Source organism: Parus major, chromosome 1 (assembly GCF_001522545.3).
Source record: "Parus major isolate Abel chromosome 1, Parus_major1.1, whole genome shotgun sequence".
Taxonomy (NCBI): domain Eukaryota; kingdom Metazoa; phylum Chordata; class Aves; order Passeriformes; family Paridae; genus Parus; species Parus major.
Window position 1 is genome coordinate 59718409 of NC_031768.1, and position 19886 is coordinate 59738294.

The window sequence follows — 19886 nt, forward strand, 5'->3', positions numbered from 1 at the left end:
CAGGCGGAGGACGCCCCGCGGCGGCGGGGAGTGCGGGGCCGGGGTGCGGAGAGGCGGCGGCCGCCGAGGCACAGGCAGCGCGGTGATTTCTGCCCGTCCGGCTGTGAGAGCGAGCGTGTGTATGTGTGTGTCTGTGTGTGTGTGTGCCGGGGAGGGATGCTGCAAGGGACCGAGGGAAAATTCTCCCCTCCTAGCAAAGCCGCCGACAAATGGCAAGGCAGGTGTGCAGGGGAGGCAAGGCTCCCGAAGGAGGAGGAGGAGGAGGAAGAGGAGGAGGAGGAGGAAAGGGGAGAGGGGCGGTGAGAAGGGCGGGGAGCGCACAGCCGTCACGGCGTCCCGGGGACAGCGGCCCCGCCGGGGAGGTGCCGGGCGCGGCCCCTGGGGCGGGCGCTGGGGCCGCTCGAAGCGAGGTGAAACCCCGCCGCAGCCGCGGGGAGCTCGGCCCGCTCCGCCGGAGGGGCGGGGAGCCGGCCGTGGGTGGGCGGCGGGGAGCGGGCCCTGCGGCGGGAGGGGTGCGAGCTCCAGGCACCCCAAGCTGAGCATCCTGCCACAAGTTTTTCCCACCTCAAGCGCCCCGGGTGCTAAGCACAGCATCCTGTGCAGCTTGATGAGCTGATCGGTGCTTTCTTTGGGAGTCCTCCCGTGAGGAGTACTTGCGTGTCTTACCTGCGAGACTTCCACCTACCCTTTAGCCGTTTGAACCAGCATCTTTTAGGGAACACTCTTAGCTAGGGTCTGGTTTTCTGCTTATTCATCTCCCGGGCAGGAGACAACTCTCAAGTATGGCAAGTGCACCTAACCTCACCTTTATATCCGGGAAGCCATGGGGCAGGCGGCCGAGGACAGCTCTCCCCAGGACAAGGCTCTGGGCCCAGGCGTGTTGGCAGCTACAAGTGCTTCCCAGAGCTAAGCGCTGCTCCCAGAGAGGCTGCTGAATGCCTTGTCTCAGCAGAGAGTTAAAGAAGGCTTTTGCAGCTGCACTTCTGCTCTCAAGGACAGTGCTGGCTAATTTGAACTCTTCCTGTTATTTGAAAGGGAAAAACCTGCTTCTTTCCTGGCCTGAATTACCATGCAGGACTGCTGTAAGCAGTCCCTTTCCTCTGTAGAGATGGCTGTGATTTAGTGCCGGAGAAAGCCTTTGTATGCTCATTTACAATGTGTTTCCGCACGCTTCTAGGTGGCGACTAGTAGGCAAGTGAAAAGTGACTGTGGCTGAAACTAACATCAAGTATTAAATATTGCACACAGCAGCAGTGATTTCTAGGGGTAGGAAGAAAATCTGATAGAAAGATCTCCTGCCTATTATTTTCTACGGAACTTCTTTCACCAAAGCAGTATGGAATTACATCCACAGGTGTTGAGCTAATTATATATGCTTACCAGCCCATCAGTTTGGGTCTACCAGTGAGCACACTTATGCAACAGAAGCAATTTCCACACCACTGGGCTCATCTGATTTAAACAATACTGGCTTGTGTTGCCTCTGTGCGTAGTTTTTTTTTCCCTCAGTTGGCAGGGTTAGTGTCACAGCTTTAGTTTGAGAAGTGACAACAAATAATACTGACACATATTATACCGAGCAACACAAGGACACACATGGAGGACAAAATAAGGAAATTAATGCACTGATTTAGGTTAAGGAGCAGGAGCCACTCTTGATCCAGCTGTGCAGATGTAGATTACGTATTTACTGACTGGTTCTTGCTTTGCTTTTTCGTGGTAGATGGCTGAATAAAGAAAAAGTTGCTGGAAGAATTTCTGTTAAATGTAGCCCTGATGAAAGTAAGACATAATTACAGCTTGAGAACCCTCTCCTAAGTTCTTTACAGTAAACACACATTTTTCAGTCTTTTAAATCCCAGGCCCTAAGCCTGTTCACCCCTAAGCAAGCACCTTTTGAAAAACACACAGAAATCCCATGGGGAAACTCATGCACAACTTACATTTCACCTGTAAACTAGCATGCAAAATCAAGGGCTAGTTAAAAAAAAAAACAAAAAACCACAAACTTCAGGGCCTGAATATATTTCTGAACTGTATTGCCTTTGGCTGTGTTGAATTTGCTTCTCCATTCCTTCCTCCTAACACTGAATGCAATTGTACTTAGAAACACAGATAACAACAACAAAACAAGGTTTAACCACACTCCTCTTGTCAGTTGCATAAGCCTTGGTTGATATAAAACAGAGGTAAAAGAAGATACTTCTGCCAGTACTGGTCTTGTTTAATGCAACTGAATGAAGCATGTTAAGCCATGTTACACTTGTTATGGTTATTTCATTATTGCAATTTAGGGTTGTCCCCTCATTCATTGCCACAGAACTGCCTGGACAAGTGCAAGCACACAAACATGGATACACAAATCTACAGAAGAAGGTGTTACTGTCTTTACTGTGTTTCACTAACACGTTCAGCATTTATTTTTTTATTTGCAGGTTGGCACAGAGATGAGTTCCAGCCAAGACTTCACTTTGTTATGTTCTGAATAGCTCTTGGGAAGTTGCTGGCTTGACCCTGGAGACTTTAGAGTCTAATTTTTTAATAACTGAAGGATTATTTTTTTTTAATTTAAAAAAGGACCCATTTTAGCTGTCACATAAGCATGCATTATATCCCAAGACTTCAATCGGAGCTGCACAGACATATCTGAGAGCACAATTAGGCCCTCTGGACCTTTTAAAGCTTCAAAAATAGTCATGTGTAATTCCTTCTTCTGTGGATCCTGCAAGCTTTAAGAGAATTTTTGAAAGCTGTAAATTCCTATTTATCCACTAAGAGGCTCACGGGCAATCTTCCCCTAATGGAAATAGAATTGTAAAGCTGAAACATTAATATACACAATATGATACATTAGGCAGGGAGACTCGTCGGAGCCAACAAGAAGGCACAGCAGCCGTGCCGCAACAGAGCCACAGCCAAGCAGGTTCACTCCACTTTCTTTGCTTCCTGCATGCAGGATTCACTATCTGACTTAATATCATTAATACTGCACACTTCTCCCTTTAAAAATTAAAAACAAACAAACAAACAAGAAAAACCCATCTGACCTCTGAATCCCTCGTCTGCATTGGCTGGCAGCTGGTGCTGGCAAATCGGAGGGCACATTTTGGTCTAACTGCAAGACAGCTATTCTTCAATAACCGCGCTGTTAATATGCAAATCTCAGCCCTCCGCCAACTGTAATCTCCTGCCTCTGATTGGCTTCAGTGATGAAAAAGATCCAGGTTATTTGTTAGCAGGGAAAATATACTCTCCAGGTTTCCCCTTAAGATGAAGCATTATAAAGCCTCAAAAACATGCAGGCTAGCAACAAATAAGCAAGACTAAGACAAGCCAAGAAAATGAGATTAGAAACACAGTAAAAGAGAAAACTGCATTTAAAAATTCTCCTCATTCTTTTTCTCCTTCCTAGTTTTCCCTCGGGAGTTTTGCCAGTGACTGCAGATGGGCCATTTTTGTTAATTTTTTTTTCAACTCTTGCTTTCTACATATGATGTTGTACTCAAGTTCACAGCAGAAGACTTGAATTTGTTCTGAGAACATAATTTCTGTACTGGAAGGCATGCATGTGTCTGTCTTCCTGAGTCAGCTTTGTTGGCTGGCAAACAGAATACTAGGAGGCAATGTATCAACATGTATTGATAAATACCTTGATACCAAAAATGGAATGGAGCAATTAAGCAACAAGCAGGCCAAGGTTCAACACTCCAAAAGCCATTGCAAAAACCAGCCACCAATATCTGCACCAATATTGCTTTATTCTTCACAGAAAGCCAGACTTAGCTAACCTCTGAATTTAGCAGAATGTTTTGTGTAAAACATGAGCTGATGGGAATGCTCATGCCAACTAAACTGTTGAGACAAACAGCTCATTTTCCATCAGTGTCCGATACAGCATACAAGAGGAAGATGTGTTCTCCATTATATGGTATAAAAATTAAACAGTTCTGGTAGTGTTAAATTCTGAGGAACCTTTGCAGAGCCGGGTTTGGCTTAGGAGTCTCCAAAGCAGGTGTGCAGCCACTCTGCTCCTCCATCTTTGGCTTTGTTTTGTGAATTTTCCTTTATTCGTGTAATTCACCCTTCCTGAGACATAACACGGTGCATTGTATTTACTCCTGTACAGATGCAGCCAGCTCTCCTGCATACTGCTCAGAGGTTGGAGATGAGATCAAGTTGGTAATTCCTTAGATCAATGTGTCTGGGTTGAAATTGTGTTCCCAGTAAAGGCAGTATTAATTTTATCATCTATTTTGTCACAACTGTGATTTTGCTTCTCAGGCCTGGCAGCAGAGTGTTTTTGTTTAAAATTGATTTTAATTTCCCAATAAGATGAAGAAGGCCAGGTGCTGTTAGTGTTCAGTGAGTGACTCTTTTCTTTCATCAGGCTTTTCACCAAGGGGGAGCTAGGTAATTTTTCTGTGGGTGGACAATCCCTCTGACTAAAAAGAAGCAGAATTCTGTGCAGTATGGTCATCTTGCCTGTTTCCCACAGGTAAAAGCAGGTAAGGCAGCTCCTTGTACAAATTACTAGACAAAAAGTGAAGCACACGCACCTGTGGGGAACCTGCAGTGAGAGTGTGACAGGGTTACCTGACTGCAAGTCCTTGAATACCTGGGAAGGATGGAGGGCTGAGCTCAGAGAGGGCTTCACACAGGGCTTTTGATTAACTTGCCACAAAGAGAGATGCTTTAAAAAATAGAGAGCTATGCCTCAAAGCCACTTTCCTTTTCTGTCTCACGCATTTCAGATACAAAGATAATGGGAACAGCATAGAGAAATGCAGGCAGATATCTGAAACTAAAGGTTAGAAGGAAAAGATTTTGACAAGAAACACATAGGCTTCCCACAGCAAAGGTCAAATACTGACCTCCATGCAAATTAATGCCACTTCAGCTATTATAAAAGAATTTCAGTATTTCAGTTTCAGAAGTCTGAAAAATGCATTATGCAATCCCTTTATTCTGTTGGGGATTTTTCCTATGTGATATGACTATCTCTTTAATATATATATAAAGACTCATTCAATAAATAATAATAAAAGTTGGAAATAATTAACTCTTAAATGTGGTCTCCCTTGTCTTGCTTTAGGGAAGAAGGGGAGAAAGAAAACTCTACATGCTTCAGCAGGCAGAACTACAAGCACGTCCAACCAGATAATTGACACAGCCGTTGAGCCAGCACAGTGTTAACTCTGTTTTAAGCCTCCTCAAATCATCTAGCTTTAGAAACCATGTAACTTAATTGGATTGCTACAGACCTGACAGCTCCCCGTGTACCGTATGCTAACGGATTGCATCGCTGCCGTATGATCGGATACGTGAGCTAATGCTGCCAGTCCTGGGAACTGCCACTGGCCCTGAAGCTTGTTTTCATCTTCCAATCACTATCAGAAAATGAAAACAACTGTGTTCCTCTCCTAAGTGTGAAAAATTAAATCTAGGAGAATTCAAAACCACCACATACGGGAAGCAGGATATTTCGGCCAAAGCTCACATCATTGGTCACGTAGATGATTGTCCACCCTGTGGCCAGTTCCACTGAAATTCCAGTTAACTCAAAGAGGCTTCTCAGAATAATCACTCTGACTTAGATAAGGAAAAAGTCTGCTGAATGAGATTTTTATAATCCCACAGGAGAAAATTTGAAGATGGTTCACAAGGCAACACTACATAAGCTCAGTAAACTCAGGTAGAGAGACAGTGTGGATAATACAAGCTAAATAGCAGACTGACAAATTCAAAAATTCAGTTTCATTTTCCTTGCTAATGAAGCAAAACCCAAGAATATTTGTAAGCTGTGGATGTCCCCAAGGCATAAGTCACAAGTAGGTGCCAAATCATCATCAAGTCTGTGAGAATTAACATATATCTCTGCCTTTTGAGTCAGAACACACTCCCTGGCTTCAGAGATTTTTCAAAAGAGAAGATTGGTGTTTTGACCTTTATTCTGTCTCTTTGCTGCTGATCTCATGAATGCCTGTTATACTTTATCACTGTTCTACTTATTTTGTACTTTTTATTTATAAATCACTCCAAGCAGGCATAATCCTTGTTCTTAATTCTTATCCAGATATTATTGCCCCATCAGGGGGAAGGGGGTGTACTCAAAGCACAAACTTGTTCAATTTTTCTCATATTAATGTCAATAAATACTGAGTTAACTAGGTACTGATTATTTTATGGACAAATATCTGTTTTTTCAACAACATCATAGGCAATTTTCAAAACAGATAAAAGTCTGCAAGATTCTGCATTCTGCAAGATTCAATTTCAGTAGGCCAGTCCTCATTTTTGTTCTTGGGGCATGGGGGAGGAAGGTTTTTTGTTGTTTCATTTTTTCTTAAACTGTTCATAGTGACATTTTTCCAGAAAATTATGTATAAAGTTACAATGTCCAGACACTCTTGTCTGAGGGCACTATCACCATTTTTTCCTCAACTGTCCCTCTTCTTTTTCCTTAGGTGATAAGTAGTCCTTGTGCAATCCTATCAGATAGGCTGTCAAAGGATTATTTTTCCCATACTGGACCATTCTTCAAGTCAAAGACTCACCCTGACCTACCTTGCCTGCAAAGATCTCCCTAAGTGAGACTATAAAAATCCTTCCACTGTTCTCTGTCATAACTACATTACTATTCAACGTTTCTACAAGCTATTAACTATTTGTACAGTCCATCCACATGGATGCGTACATGCATACTTCCATCAAATAATGCTTAATTCAAGCAACTCTCACCCCAATATTGCACTCTGATGCTGTAAATAGTCTAGATTTTTACTAGGAGGAGATATTCTGGTATTTTTTTTCCTTAGTTCAGCCATCACTGTGATTCAGCCACAGGTAGGGTGCAATACACAGCAGTGCTATGTAATGTGATGATTGGGAATGGAAAATAAAGACTAAAATATTCAGCTGAATCGGCAACTGAAATTTCCATAGGCAGAATATAATTACCTAAGCTGGCATTCTGCCAGGACACTGGGGTTAACATTATTACTCCTACAATACTCCTATTTATGGGTAATATGGAAAAAAAGTAGCAACAGGATTTTTTAATTGAGCCAGTGTGAACCCAACTACTGTAGGTTGCAGTCCAATTAAAATTGACAACCCAGTGAAGCAGATACACATATCACAGAGATAAATATAGAAAATCCAAGTTGTTCTCTTTTCCTTTGTCTTCTCCTCTTGGTGTGTAGGGGTTTTTTTTCCTGCTGGATATTTCATTTCATTTTCAGAATCTTTTGATGCCAGGAAACTATCATTGACTGGAAACACTTACTGGCTTTTTGCAGCCAGTTTTCGTAACTTAAAATAAAGATGGAAAAATATATCCTTTTAAATGTTTCAGCATTGCATTTCTTTCCTTTTCTACAGCACACAGTATTAAAATTACATTGGCTGTGCAGCAGGAGATTAGAAAGAGCAACAGCTTTTAACCTTTAATAGTAAATGATGCTGAAGTCACTAAATCTGTCTTTGAAGCACACAAAGTGCATGCACTATCAATTGAAAACTTGGAGCTAACCTTCAAGCAAGCAGTCTGATCCCCCACCAAAAATGCTGCAGAGGCTAATTCCTGAAAGGCGAAACTACTTCCATTTCTCTCTCTTTTTTTTTTTTTCCTTTCGGGAAAAAGAAATACTTGAAATGGCATAAAATATATTGCACTGTTTACTCCTGGTTCTGCATTATTTACTCATGTGAGTACATCTTTCTCAGATACATAGGACCATGCAAGCAGCCACCGAGGTCAGTGGGACTCCTGGGGAATTACAATTCCCTATTTGGCAGAGGTGTTGCAAGGCACACTTCATTAGTGTTCTGAAGCACTCTGAGAGCCCTAGATAACAGCTGCTATATGTTGTAATAAAGTACAACTATTCATTATTACAGAAGAGCTAAACCATGTTTGTAATTGACCATTGCTTGATTCTTTTCTGAAGTTATTGGGTTTGGAGATACGTCTCAAAGTAAATCTGTTATTTAACAGAATGGAGAAAATAAAGCAGCAACGGGTGTGTTTTAAGAGCAAAACAGAAGACAGCTCCCCTGGGCTGTATCCTATTGACCTCTAGTTCCATTATTGTTTCTAAAATGTTTTTCCATTTAAGGCATAGCCACCGAGTCCTTCCCAGGAAGCTCTGGGAAAGGATATAAAGTGAGGTCTCTACTAAGCTTGTAAGTAACATCTCTGAAAATGGAGGGTTGATTTATGTTTTACTGACAGCCAGGTTTAAGGGGGGAAAAATCCTCCAAGCTTTGCTTGTGAATCTTCTATAATATAATAAATAGTGCCATCTACTGGCTCTCCTTTGCTTTTGAACAGTGTCTCTGTGCAGTATAGCTACTGCAAGTAGCATTAAAACACCAAAGAAATCAAGCCAACATGACTGTAGCTAGCATACTTCTTGCATCTTGGAATGATTTACAGGAGTTTCCATAAAGCAAACAGCCTAAAATGAAATAAGAGTAGCAGGAGAAAGAAAAAATTGCAAGATGCAAGCAAAGGAGAAAAGGCAGGATTCCAGCAGACATGTGAAACTGGATTAAGGGTTGATACTGAAGACGGATATAGCTGAGCTGAACCAGATGCAGCCATCCCAGAGGACAAATCAACGATGAGACTCCTCAGAGAGAAGAAGAGAGCTTCTCCAATCCCTCCCAATTAATTTTCTGTTAGAAAAAGAACAGCCAATCATGATGGGTTTTTTCCTTTCCACCCACTCCGGTTTCTACTATTAAACAAAGTAGAAAATGTAAACAGCCCTGACAGAAGAAGTATACAGACAGACAAAGATGTAATGGGTCAATTTCTTTCTTACAGTTCAATTTTTTCCTGATTGACACCAGGAGCAAGATTTGACTCTTTGGCTTTTGCCTCAGAAAACCACATGAACTGTGGCATATTCTACTAGTCAAGCAGTCTTGGCATCTCATGTTGGGTCAAACTGGACTCACTGTATCAAGGAACTGCCAGAGATATTATTTTTATTGTTGCTTTTAATGTATCTGGATAATGTGCTTGAAAAACCAAAATTGGCTGTAGAGCTATTTTAGTTTCATTTCCTAAGAAAAAGAGACTAGTGCAATCACAGTATCTGGCAAAGGGGATACAGTTACAAAAATATACAATTATGTCAAGTGCTTCACAAAAAAGCAGTGGCTGTTAGTGCCCCTTTGGAGGAAAAAGCACAAACAAAAGTTCTTCTTAGATATAACACAACCCCAACAGATACAAATCCACATGAAAGTGCTCTCCCTCAGTTTGAATTGTCATAAAATATGTTTGCCATGACAGTCTTCACCCAGTAGAAAACAGATAAGCAGGAAAGGATAGGAATGCAGGTTATCGGGGCTTTTATTGCTACAAATGGGACCCACATCAGAGCAAGGTACATCTTCTTGGGCTTCAGCTTTATCTCCTGCCAATGAAGATCATGTTTACCTGTGCCTCATGGAGTGATTTTAGATTATAAAAATATAAGATGTTGGAAAACATCTCTTGACACAGATGTAGATGTCATAGTGTATTCTGAGTTGGAAGGAACCCACATGGACCAGCTCAAGTCCAACTCCTAAATGAATGGCCCATATGGCGATCAAAGCCACAACCTTGACACTTCAGCACCACTTTAGCATATTCTTAACAGCTGAGAATCAGAAGGGCAAAGATACACAGACAACTCTCACTGCAGAGTCCCATCTCCACTCCTGGACCCCAAGATAGGATTTTGATACAGCCTGCATAGTAGGAGTTTTGATGACAGGCACATACAGAAATTTCAATGCAATGCAACTCCATTTTGTGCTGGAGTTGTGCTGGAAAGGACTGGGAATACTGGAGTTGCTGTGCAAGCTCTTCAGACAGCCCTTAAGATGAGAAACTTCTGAAATGTAAAATCACAAAACACAGATTAAGAACCCTGTTGCCACATTTGTAATCATGACTTATAAAAGGGGGTAACAGGAGACCACAAAGAAGCCTATAACTATATAAGTGGTATACATTTTGTGATTAGCAAGCAAATCTGCTCTAGCAGAGTCTGTTTTGATGTCAATGTGTGTATTTCCTTAGTTTAGTTTATCCAGTAGTTGATGGCTCCATATCATATCAAAGTCCTAAAGATTTGGTACCCTTCTAGATACAGGTTAAGGCTTTCATTAATCTCCTTTTCCATTTTTCGTCAGTATCAGGTTACTGTAAGATTTTAACCTAATGAAGAGAACATTCAGCACATTGATTCCTTCCACCACGCAGGACAGTTTCTGTCCCAGTAAGGATGTGCAAAGGTAGAAACTCTGTTTTTGCCATCAACTCCAACCCGCTGTCATAAATGGCCCCCAACTAGTCTGTGGTGACCTCTTAAGAGGAAAGACCTAGTTCCTGTAAGAAAGGTGCTGGTAAAATATTCCCATCCTCCAGCTCCTGTAAGAATTTATTTGGACAACATGTAGCATTGAAGAAATTGGCCCCTTGCTGCTGTGCATAAATGCCACAGCTTCCAGCTCAATTCCTGGCTCCCAGAACAGGCTGGGAACAAGCATGAGCCTAGGCAGCAGATGGGGACATTGCTAATTGGTCTGTTTTGATTCTGGGCCATCAGCTGACAGTCACTTCGCACTTCTCTCTCAGCAGCGACTTGCCATGTCAAAGAGCTACAGATATGGGAACGATAACAAAGGAAGTGGAAACAGCAATCACTTCAGTGCAGACAATCCCTTTTCCTCTACTGCGCTGACCAAATTTACAGCAGAATGCTGTGAGGCAGGTTGGACTTGACAGACACCTTGCAGACCACAAAACGTGATTTTTATTTCTTGAAGTGTCAAGGGACAATGATTTTACAATATTTTTACCCCCAAAAAAATATTTTTTACTTAAAAATCCTGGTGAAAGCTACAAATGAAGGAAAGTAGAAGGTGCAAAATAATATGTTGGGTGAAAATTACAGTGGCTCATAAACACGGGATTAGAGCTCAGTGAAGGCTGTGAGTGCAACAGAAGTTTCATTGCAAAAGCAGGATTCACAGCCAGAAGCAGGAATAAAAGACTGCAGCTGAAACTGGAAGAGAATTCAGGAGCATGTTGGAAACAGTGGAAAAGTTTGAGAGCTGTTACATCAAACTGTTCCAGTTTAAAAAATAGCACCAGATTACAGTCTTTATACTATGTAAGACTTCAACTTTCACATTTTCTTCCTCTCCTGAGATTACTGACTACAAATCTTAGTAATTTTGCAGTAACAGTTGTGGCTTTGTCTTCTGTAACGTCTCTGCCATATTTTGCAGGCTCTAGGACAGTAAATGACCATGATTATACTGCTTTAGGGGATACAATATCAGAGAGCCTGTCTGCATTTCACTTTTGAGCAAAGTTGCTAAGTTCTCTGTGTTTTTTAATAATTTTTTTGTTTTTCATTAAAATGAAAGAAAATTACTCATTATACATCAGCCATTTAACATGCAGTAAAACAAGCAAAATGTTTATTGAGTGGAAGGAGTATACTGCCACAGGTGCCTAAAAAGGAATTTTACTGTCCACGTGGATCTTCTTAATTATCTCACACGGAAAACATCACCCTCTAGAGGGCCAAGTTCTATGCTTTCATTTTTGGTGGAGCTGTATATTTCTAAATATAGGAGATTGTCATGCGAAATGCCAGCAGAACCATCTGTGGAATACCTCAACAAAAAAGGTAATTTGAAATTCAAAAGCAACTGTTACCTTGATTTTTCTGAATGTCACCACCTCTGTCTCAAACACAGGAAGAAAGGATTTGCTGTGGCATCTCCAATGCTAGCCAAAAAAAAAAAAAAAAAAAAAAAACTCTGGGCACCACTGCAGGGCAATTCTGCTTTCTTAGAGCAATTAATTTCACCAAGACACTTACTTGAGGAGAGGGTGGATCCTTCACTGCAGGTGATCTGCCTTGCTACCCGTTCCACTACAGAAAGTCTGTTTGCCGTGTGGGTGAGGGATATGATCAGCTGACACAACACCAATCGCAGGCTGTGGAGGGAGACGAATTACTTGGAATCCCAGCACTAAAGAACTGGTGTATCTGCTAAGGAGTGTCGTTCCCAGCTGGAGTTTACTAGGCACGCCTGCAGAAGTAAGAGGTTTTACGGCTGTGAAACAGACCATTCGCTTTCACGACTGCTAAATCCCCACTGAAGCAGTACTCCCACTTGGCTATCGATTCAAAGTAACTGTCAGGTTAAACAAACTTGTCCCCAGCTACACCCCAAAGACAATTGCCGTAAATGAATGAGGAAGAAATAAAGCGGGCACATATTTCACACTGGTAATTTGGTCTCAATAGCCAAAGTTTCCCTTTTGTTATCACTCAGAAGTATGCCTCGTTTTCCATTCAGGAAGAGAAAAGAAACTCAACCAATGTATTTCCAATCAAACATTTATTCAGAATTTCAGATTTCTCGGCTATTCTATTGCACATATTTCAACTTATTTTTAGTATACTAACAGATGTTTTCTATTAGCAGATCTTCTCTTTCTCATTTATACTTGACCTTCTATACATCATTAATTAAAAATGTTAACATAATAATATGTCAGCTCTTCTTGTGTTCCACTTCTTCTAAAAACAATGTTGCATTGCTGTTTCTCTGATCAGCGGCTCTTTTGTGCTTTTATGACAGCTTTTGTGTTGTTTGTTTCCCAATGTACATTATTTTCCACATGCAAGTATTAAAAGCAAATAGAATTCTACTAAATGGTATCAGAAAATTAAAGTATTTGGGGAGGACATTAAAAAAACTTTAAGACTCCCTTGGTATGAGAAAATTAGCACTCTCAAAGGTCTAAGTAAGCATGGTTAGTCTCTGGTGCCAATAACATAAAAAGTAGTCAAAATCCCTTCTTACCATCATCTAGTAATAAAATTTAACGCTAAGACAAAAACAAAATAAAGTAAGCAAGCAAGTACTTAGGAGGGAAGCAGAGAATTCAAAGCCATTCAAATGGAAAGGAAGCCATCTGCAGCTGCTTGGGCAATATGAAGGCAAAGTGAGTTAGATTAAGTTTTCAAAGTGACAGATAAACACCCTACAGGTGTAACTGCCAACATATGGTTCCTTTTTCCACTCCAGACTCCCATTTACTGAAGTGAGAGGGCTTAGAGGACACAAAAGCTGTAGTGATTCAGCAACTGATCTATTACATCCTAATCTTCAACAGAAAAACAGAAAAGCTTTGAAATTCTTAATTAATACATTTCTTAAAATTGAATAAGCATTCTCTGTAGCTTCTTTTTAGGTCCTGAAGGAAAAGAGTCAAATCCACCAAAAGACTGTGATTGCTATTAAGAACTGAAGTGGTGTTATTGTAATGATTTACTTTTGTAAGGAGTTATTTGTGATTTCACACTTTGATCCCCTTTTGAGTAGTGAGGTGTTTCTTTGTTGTTTAGTGAGTGTTAATTGCTTCAGTGCTGCGTTAAATCATTGTTATGCTGGTTTTCTTGAGTGGAAGAATGAATAATTGAATAATTATAAAGGAAAAGTTCATTCAAATGGGTATGGCTATAGAAACAACATTTTCCACCAATTCAGGTAGGTGTTGTGTACAGTAATGCAAACAACCTGTTGAAAAATGGTTTTTTTCCTATCTAGAAAATAAAATCTTTTCTACACTCAGCTTCTCTGAGAAGCAGACCAGGGAATTATATCAACTGCATTGGGATGACTTTCCTCTCCACATGCTTCTGCGAGAAGCCTTACTCTGGGAAGGATTCCAAGTTCAGCCATAGGACTCTGCTGTTATTATGGGTAGCTCACCAAAACTCATTCATCTCCAATGAATGTAAAACCAGATCTTGAGGGTATTGGAGGTTTAAGAACTGCTATACACCACTGAAGAATAACAGAATACCTTACAGAGCCTGCAGCATAATGTGGAACATTAATAAGAAAACTCTCTTTCACTTGGGACTTTCAAGACATTCCTTTCTAGTGCAGAAGACAGCAAAACGTGGGGTCCCATGATGCTGAATACACTTAAGCCATTAGATCACAGAGTGAAGGAGAAGCTGCAGTGTTGAGCTGCAATGGGACCTAGGTGCTACCTCTCCAGCTGCTACACTTACTGCCTTAAAGAATTTAAGCAGCTACTGCATCCTGTGAGGAAGCACTGGAGTCACCACGAAGAAGAGAAAGAAGTTCCACAGAAAACTGAGCATCAAATATATAGATTAGTTCAAAGAGCCAGTTAAAAGAAAGAGTAACCTTATGAGATTCTTCTGACACTTGAGGAGTTAACAACAGGATCAATCCTTCAGATCTTTTGGACAGGTCCCCGTCACATGAGTTAACAGACCCTGGCAGTAACATGGACTGTTACTGTTCTCCAGCAGCTGGAGCAAGACAAGTTTGTATGCTGACCGTTGAGGATTTTTCAGATTTAGGAACCTCATGTTCCACTACAGGTTCTGTAGTACAAAATGGACACAGGCCTATATACTACTGTTTTCCCCTCCCCAATTTCTATCACTTCTACTCATTGCAGCCTGTGTCAATCTGCCAGTCACATTCCTCTGCTATACTTGTCAAAGTTTATTACTTTGTTTCCAACCACTGCTCAAAGTTTTTCTGGTCATTAGTACTAATTTTAAAAGTCCATGTGGCAAAGAAGACTCTGGAAATTTTCACTGATAGAAGTACGATTAACAGCTGGTGAGTTGAAATTCTGGAATGCTAAAGACCTTTAGCTAAAATTTGTTTAGGGCAAGAGGTGAAGTAGTGAATGATGCAGTGGCAGTACTACAAAGACACTGCTAGCCTGTCTGTATATCCTGATAATTCAGAGGCTAATTGTGAATGTGTTAAAACATAGAAGATGAGAAGAGAATAAAGCAGGGTGGGAAGGAGGGAAATTCTTTATAGAGCATGAAACCATAGCTGAATTATTTCTTATGACTTGTCTGCAGTGAGAGGCAGACTGTGGGGGAGCAATTGTCTTGCCATGGGAGAATTCAATTTCAGAAATGTAGCATGGAGGTCACACAACTTATTAGAGTTTCTAAAATTATTCCTTGCTATCCTTTAACACAGAAAGTATTATTGCTCTCAGTGCAGAGTAACTCAATTATGGTCTCACTACGATGGATAGAGCTACACTAATTCCTGGCCTGGAGTCAGTCAGGCATAACTGGAGATAATAGATGGGATTTATGTCATGTAATTTTAATCATCTAACATGAGTTTAGAACTATTTGCCCTGGATTCTTTCTTCAGGCAACAGAGGCAACATGCTAGAAGGCAGCATGCCACCCATCTTAGAGCCCTAGGAAGTCTCATCTTACCTCATGTTAGCTATCCAAGAGGTAGATTTCTTCCCATCCAGATCTCCTCCACAGTCAGTGCAAAAAGCAAGGCACCACCACAATGTGAGCTTCTAAATAGACAGGCAAGGTGATTCCCCTGAACATTAGCAGATGCTGCAAAATGGCTATTCTTCCATAATTGATGAAAATTGTGAGTCTGGAAAAAAGCAGATAGAAAATAACCAAAAGAAAAATGGGAGTTCTATGAAAGAAACTGAAGAGACGCTAAAAAGGAGAGTACTCCATCATGAAAGCAAAAACCTTTAGCCAAAAGCTTACTCTGGTTCATTGCAAATGGAAATGGCTGTTCAAGGCAGCCTCCCACTGCTCCCCAGTGTAACATTCAGGAAAACATGACAACATTGAATTGTTACATTACTGAACATAATATATAAATGAGAGGTTTGCAGCCCAGGAAATCAATAGGGAAAGTTAGAAATGCAAAGGAAAATATGTGGCCAGCAATAAGACAATAAAGAATCTTTACTAATAGTGATCTTTGTGGCTGTGATGGCTTAAGAATTTAAGGCTTGGATGCATCTTTCCATACTTTAGACATTGGAATAATAGTTATTTCCATCTGAGCTAGTGACACTTCCCTCCCTTTACAGTTAACTGAGAGAAATGGGACATTTTAGGGTACAGTTCCTGTCATCCTAAAGCAACTATGTAAAGCAGTTCAGATGAAGCATCCCTACATGTGTTTCCTTCCTTCCATGACTAAAAAGGAAGAACCATCAGATATAACTGGGGAAAAACCTGAGATACCCAAACTCTCATCTGCAAAAATCCTTCTTCACTTTCCCAACTGCCCCAGTTAACCCAAAATAAATGCACTAGCAATTAAAGAATTCTTAGCAACAATATGAACTCATAATTTGAGAGATGTTAATAATTTTAATAGAGATGCACAAAAGGTAGATAATGTATTAGTACTGCACCTGAGGCAGGGCATTCCAATCCTTTAGTAAATATGACAGAAATGACAAAGCCTGAGGATAAAATTTTAATCACGAGCCTCAGATAGCTTTTATCCAAGGGGATTGAGAAGGCCACTGGTCTATTAGTGTAAATTTTATAGGAATATTATCAAATCAGGATTCAATAGATTAGAATTCTGTGCCAATACTCAAAAAGAGAAAAATTCTAAAAGTCAGTCATTATATGATTGTTATCCTGAAACTGTCCTCCTTCTCCCCTTAAAATCCCCTGCCAAAGCTGTCATTTTCTCCACAGCAAGCAGCCATAAAACAAACCTTTAAATATGTGTAAACAAAAGACTGTCTGTGCTTTTTTCTGGGTTTATATCACATGAAATAGGTATTTATTTGAGTCTTTTAATTTAAGAGTAGTTGCAGTAGGATTCCTTTGAAGTGTCTGGGAAGAGCCAGGCTCTGTCATAAGGCATGCAAGAGCTGAATCAGCTGCAGGATGCCTTTCTCTTGTCAAGTATATTGGGAGCCTCAAGCACTGACATTCATACCTTATGTTTCAGCTTTCCAGAACACTGACCTTGAGACAGAACTGCAGTTTCAGGCCAAAAGATTCAGTCCAGGCAGAGTTATTTAAGAAGCCTGAAAACACAGGCTTACATAATATTTTGTAAATCTGCAACTATCAACTGTCATCAGTTTTAGTCAGCTGTGAGCCTGATCTGATAATTCTGAAATATATTCTTTATCAAAGAATGGGAAGACAAGGATTTTAAACAGAATAATTTTTACTAAGGAGATAGTGACCTAAGCAAAAAATTCTAGCAGACAAAACCAAGTATTTTTAATTATTTTTAAGAAAATAATTGCATGTCTTCTGTTTGTAGTGGACTTTGCATTATAACTGATATTAAAACAGAAGGTCTGAGAAAATTTGCCAATTTAATCCTCTTTAAAAAGCAGATCAAAAATTAAGAATGAATACATTGAATCCTCCAGTTATTGTAAAAGTTGGAATGTGCACCATCTCCATTTTATCCCACACTTTTAGGAAAAAAATAGCATTTAGGATTATATATCATGTTCTGTAGAAATGTTAACGCTTCTCACCATAAGGATTGACCTTCAAACGCGGAGGATGAAAGGCGCCTTTACCATGTAAGAAGAAATTTCACCACTGGAGGGAAGCATTGGACTTCAGTGCCAGTGCGGGGAAGCAGCAGCTGCGTTTTATCCAACCTTGCTGAAATCACTGAAAGTGATAGATTGCACTAATTAATACAACGTGCAGATGACAGAAAAACATCACAGCTTTTATGTTTCAGTCAATAAGTATTGAATAAATGGTACATGACATTTATAATAAAACGAGAGATTAAGAAGCTTGCTGCTCTTGGAAAGATTTAGAGAGAATTTTACTAAATTCTGTACAAATATTGAACTATTTTAAATTAAAAAGCTACTGAAAAAGGTAGAAGGAATTCATGTGGTTTCCTAACAGGAGAAATATCTGTTCAATACAGAGTATTATCCTTTGCTTGGTATTGTAGCAACCATTTTCAACAAGAATTCTTTCGTAACACAGTAAAACTCTCTTCTGTTTGCTTTCATAGAATCATAGAATGGTTTGACATAGAAGGGATATTTAAAGACCATCTAGTCCAACACCCACTGGAATGAGCTGGGACATCTTCAACTAGATCAGGTTTCTCTAAGCCCAGTCCAACCTGACCTTGAAATATTTCAGGTACGGGGCACCCACCACCTCTATGGGCAACCTGTGCAAGTGCCTCACCACACTTTTAAGACTGTTCCTCAAAAAGTCACTGCTTCCACATGACTCAGAGTTACATGCTACAGCTGCATTTTAACAAAGGATCTAACAATTACTTTGGTAATGATATATTAATGCATTTCAGAAAATCAGCTAAGAGTTCTGAAATTATTTTTTTTCCCTACCCTCAGCAGCATTATGTACCATGAGTGCATGATGTGGTTATGATTCCTCTTCTCTGAAGCATCCTTTTCTCTGAATCATCATGTAAGAACTATAGTAGAATATCGTGCATTTACTGTCACATTTATGCACACAGTTCTGCAAGTGACTTTCCTGAGGGACAAAGCAAACTGTTAGAGAGGCAAAGCAGCACAGCACTGGTGTCTATCCCCAACCCTGCTTCCCTTCTCTGTTGTTCTGTTCCTCTATTGTTTATCTGATGCAGCCTTGATAAGAGCAGTGACTTTAGCAGGTATGTCTGCATTATCTGACACATTTCCTCTGCTTCCAGCACCTGAGGTTGTTGAGTCACATGAAAGGGTTTCCTGTGGAACACTGGCCTACAGCATGGGAAAATACCTCTCTTTATCATACAGCAGTACATTTGCTGCCTGCCATGTGTGATTCAACAGCTGTATATTTTCCCTGTCAAGCGTGGAGTTCCCCCAGTATTCTCCAACTTGTTGACATTGTATTGTTGGAATAAATCCAGTTTCCTGTGCTTTAAAGTTTTCCTAGGTGGTGGGTAGGACTCATGGGTGGCAAGTTTTCCCACACTTAGTTATTTACATACCCACTGCTCATTGCTGTTTTACTGTTCAGAGTGGGCAGTCACTCTTCTTGTCATTCTCTGCAGAGGACTGAAGCCAGAAATTCTTCCCTTAGTCCCACACCCATCCTCAGAAATGACTGATATGGGTTTAGCAGCACAGTTCTCCAACAGGAGCTGGGAGAGCTTCATGCAATAGGAATACAAAGCTCATTCACTAAGTTATTTCCCAAAAATAATAAACCATTCTCCTATTGACCATGCTTGCTTGCTTGCTAAGGGGGAAAAAATGCCCCGAAATTAAACTGCTACTGTTCAATGTTGTACCAAGAAAAATATGCCTCAGCAGGTTGCCAGGATTTGTTGAAAGTAGACATTGTTATAAAAGGCTACATCATTTTTATTTTTTTTTTTGTTGTTGTTTGTTTGTTTGTTTTTTTGTTGTACAGAATGTTGATAATTTAGGGAAGGCAGTAATTTATATTTCCTTGTTTCAGCTGACTTTTTCTCTCCAGATGAGGTTTTCTCCTAATTAACTGTAATTCCCGAGTAAAATGTTTATACCTTCCTTATATTTATTTTCTGTTGAACACAGAATGATAAATTTGAGATGCTGCACCAGGGAAAATATGTAAGTACTTTGCTAAATAAAGTTCTGTTTAATGCAAGTGTGCAAAATGTTTTTGATCCTCTAAAATGTGTTCTTTAGCACTGAATACAGATTTTGCGTATAGTCATGGCTAAAGCAGAAGTCTGGTGGAAACTGAGGGCAAAGTTTCCAAGATGAAAAATTAATAAATTCACGGTTTAAGGCAGTTGAGTTAAACACACAAACAATGTGTTTGTGGGGAAGGAAAGATTATAATTGTGACATTTAACTAGGATAGTCATGTGAGATGACAACAACAATCAGTGTTTGCATGTAATAAAATTTGTTTTTTCAATATACATATTTAAATGAACTAAGTTGCATCTCAAATACTCTGGTAGCTACTGGGGATTCCCTGGTAATAGCTGAAGTCTCTATGAAAAAGATCCTTGGCCATTTGTGATTCCTTCCA

The 19886-nt window shown here is 40.2% G+C and overlaps 1 long non-coding RNA gene across 1 annotated transcript; it reads right to left on the reverse strand.

Moving 5' to 3' along the window:
- Positions 1–8944: 8944 nt before the first annotated feature.
- Positions 8945–12104, reverse strand: LOC117244040. Its single transcript, XR_004496400.1, has 3 exons — positions 11898–12104; positions 11732–11803; positions 8945–9893 (listed from the first exon to the last, which is right to left on the reverse strand). It is a non-coding gene; the product is annotated as an uncharacterized LOC117244040 (long non-coding RNA).
- Positions 12105–19886: the final 7782 nt, after the last annotated feature.